The sequence below is a fragment of the Diuraphis noxia genome, unplaced genomic scaffold (genome assembly GCF_037042655.1).
Source record: "Diuraphis noxia isolate RWA-SAM2 unplaced genomic scaffold, SU_Dnox_SAM2 contig0002, whole genome shotgun sequence".
NCBI lineage: Eukaryota > Metazoa > Arthropoda > Insecta > Hemiptera > Aphididae > Diuraphis > Diuraphis noxia.
In genome coordinates, this window is record NW_028301712.1 from 42324561 (window position 1) to 42328125 (window position 3565).

General features: G+C 27.5%; 1 pseudogene; it reads right to left on the reverse strand.

Annotated features, from left to right (window-relative positions):
• Positions 1–2403: 2403 nt before the first annotated feature.
• On the reverse strand, positions 2404–2949 carry LOC149058474 (uncharacterized; annotated as a pseudogene).
• Positions 2950–3565: the final 616 nt, after the last annotated feature.

A 3565-nucleotide genomic window follows, 5' to 3' on the forward strand; every position in this document is an offset into this window, starting at 1 on the left:
GTTTTGAACATCATTATTACTGGTAAACTGTTCCAATAAGCATTGAGAACTTGATGAGGGATTAGTAATAGAAATTGTATTTTGTTTTTCATGCTTATTATTAACATGTCTTTTAAATTTTGCTAATGATGAAAAAATATGTGAACAAGGACTTTCACAGCATTCATAAGTACTATAAGGAGTTAATGAATGAAACACTTTAAAATGTACAACAAGAGAGGAGAGATTTTTGACATTAATTTTACAAATAAAACAAATCATTTTCCTTGTAGATAAATGTATATTTGGTAGTATTTTATATTAAACTTGTATGTATACCTTGTAATTAGTAAAAAAAAATTGTTATTGTGGTATAAAATTGCTTAACTATATTATTTTAATTTGTTTAACAATTTAGTTAAAGAAAAATTAGTTTTGTATTTTTAAATGTGTATAATTTAAAACTTATACTATATATTGGCTGAAAGCTAAATAAAATAAAAATGCATTCTTACAAAATGATGTCACTATGACCTATGTTTCTAAAAATAAAATAATAAGGTACTTACCTAGTGACTATAGTAAGTTGAAGCGTTGAAATAATGTATATTTTAAAACAAATAATAATCTATTAACTAAACAAAATTGTCAAATAACAAAAAACAGTTTGAGCTCTCGAAGATGCGAATTTTCGAGTTGTAAGCGTTGTGAGTTGTGACAAATGACAGTGGCAAAATATTGTTAGTAGGTATTAAGTAATAATCATTGCTAATAATTTTCTTTGTGCTCACAGTACAATGTACTGCTTTTATAAGAAAATGTAAAAATGGGAAAATCGTATTAGATTCTTTGAAATTCAAATATAGGACTAATGACTATAGGTATACAAACGTGTTAATATGTTGCGTATATATAGGTGGATCATCGTGTTTCCTTATTTTTCTGTACAGTTACTATTCAAAAACTGGAAAACACTATGACTCACTAACTCACTCTGTATAATACTAATTACTCAATGTAATCAGTGTCGCGAGAACCGGCGGTTGAAATACGCAAAATTTGGACATTCTAAGATTTTTAGTATAAAATATTTTGTCAATTTTACAAACGATTTATTCGTTCAATAAACAATTTAATCAAATTACTGAAAACAAAATTATCATTTTAATAAATCAAATTTATAAAATCAACAAAACGTATATTTCTCTATTTATTAATTTAATAAAATTTCTATTGACATAATATTTTTTTTTATTACCTTGACAATTTATTTTTTCTTATTAATAAAGGTGGTTTATTGAAGATTGATAAATATAATTTATTAAAATTGATCGTTATTTTTCGTTGAGTGTAGAATACATTTTGTATGTGATGCAAAGAACGCAACCATAGAGAAAAATAATAAGCAAAACAATTTACTATAAGCAGTCTAAACTGAGATAACCGTGTAATATAATATATTATAGTTGTTAAAATATAACATAATAAAACTCCCTGAATTGAAACTATTTTAAATTGCACTTAATTGAATAGAATAATTATTCAAAAACAATTCTTACTTAGCTACTATTTTAATTTTTAAGTAATATGTAGTATCAAAAACAACAAAAATGTGTAGATATTTTTAATATTTTACATTAAAAACAAAGTATTCATAATATAAAACCAGTCTTGTTTGAATAAATAAATAAATTTCAAAATCCGAGTGTTTCGATTATTTCGGATATTCGATCACTTTTTGCATATTAATAATAACGGTGGTCGGTGACCCTTTTGAGTCTCAAAGTGCGTTAATAGTTCCGGCATTGACACGGCGTGTATTCGCAACGTTCTTAATCGGCGATATGATCGTTTAACACTATAACATAATATTAACATAACAGTCATAACACATACAGTATAGTCAAGTCAAGGCATGCCCAAGGTATTTTGACGCCCAGGGCAATTTTTTGAAAGGCGCCCTTAATCAAATGCTCCATAATACATTTAATACTTTTTATACTTACCTGGGTACATATTTTGTTTAAAATTATTTTATTTATGGATAGGTAAAGGATTGCAAAACTTATTTGGATACAATTTATAGACGTAACACATACTTTTTTGGTTTTCTCGAGTTAATGATTATATATCATTGTATATTATTTTTTAATTATTTGTAATAACCTAACCTCGCAGGACATCCTATATATATATATATGTTACGGTAAAAGATGAATATTCGTGAATGTCGTCATTCTCCGGTGAATAACGTCTTTTACCAAAATGATTCGATTATGTAGATAAATGATGTAACAAACCAAATTTTAAATTCAAATGTACATCTTTCACCAGTCATTTATGCCATTTACCAAAACTAGTATGGTAAATTATGATAAATCTCAAATAATACACGGATTTTTTTACAATAGGTACTATTTATAATTATGATTTGTTGCTAAAATAAAAAAATAAAAAAATAATAAAATAGTAAAATACGTGCATATTACAAATAATTTATTTGTACAATTTTGGTTACCATGACATTTTGAACTGCACAACATTTCCGCTGCATTGCAAGCACATTTTTTAGTACCACAACCAGTTTTGCAGTTGCATCGATTAAATCCTTGATGACCAGCTATTCCATGTCCTGCTGCTTCTCTTAATGTTATTTCCCTGTCTTTAATTTATTTCATGGCTTTATCAAGCTCTAGAAATTTTTCTTTACACGGAGAAATTTGTGCTCGTGTATATTTGTGTTTCAACACCCCATATTCTGTACCTGGTTCAAACATTCGGGTATTTATTTTATTTAAATTAAATAAACATTATCAAATTAAAATTGCCTTACATAGGTAATTTATACATGTCATCTCCGCATGAAATAATAACAGAAATAAGTAAATTACGCGGAGAACATTGAGCTCTATCAACATCTGGTATTGGGACACGAACAGTTGTACCGCCATCAAGCTTAGACAATTTTTTTTAAACATCATTCTCCAATTAAACTGGTGATTGACGACAATAACTGGAGAATGTCTGCATTTACAACGTTTACCAATTTTTAGGTAAATGATGTCATTTATCGGGGAATTACGTCTTTTACCACGTTTACATCATTCACCGTAACTAATATATTATTAATTATTATGATTATGAGCATATAATATTATATTATATGGTTGTCGGCGGCGACGTGCGTTATTGCCTGTCATATATATATACTGTTTGAACAGTCAAAACATGCTCCTTCTACATTATAATGTAAGAAATATATTTTACAATGAAAAATGTATTTACCCTAATTAAACTACTTAAATCAAACATTTTGGCAAATTTTGTTTTGCAAAAATGTAGCTTAGCACTCCAGTAAAGGATCCTTTAAACTATCTAGCTGAATAAATTTGAAGTCCGTTCACAAATAATTCCACCAGAAAATTGAAAAACATATAAAGTTTGTGTGGAAATTGCCAGCAACAAGGGTCGCTGCGTGAGAATTACGTACAAATAGTATTATTAATTTAAATTTTTTTTTGTATAAGTACATTGTACGTCGAACACATGAAAGGTAAAGCCTTGTTTATACGGTCACAACAGGCGC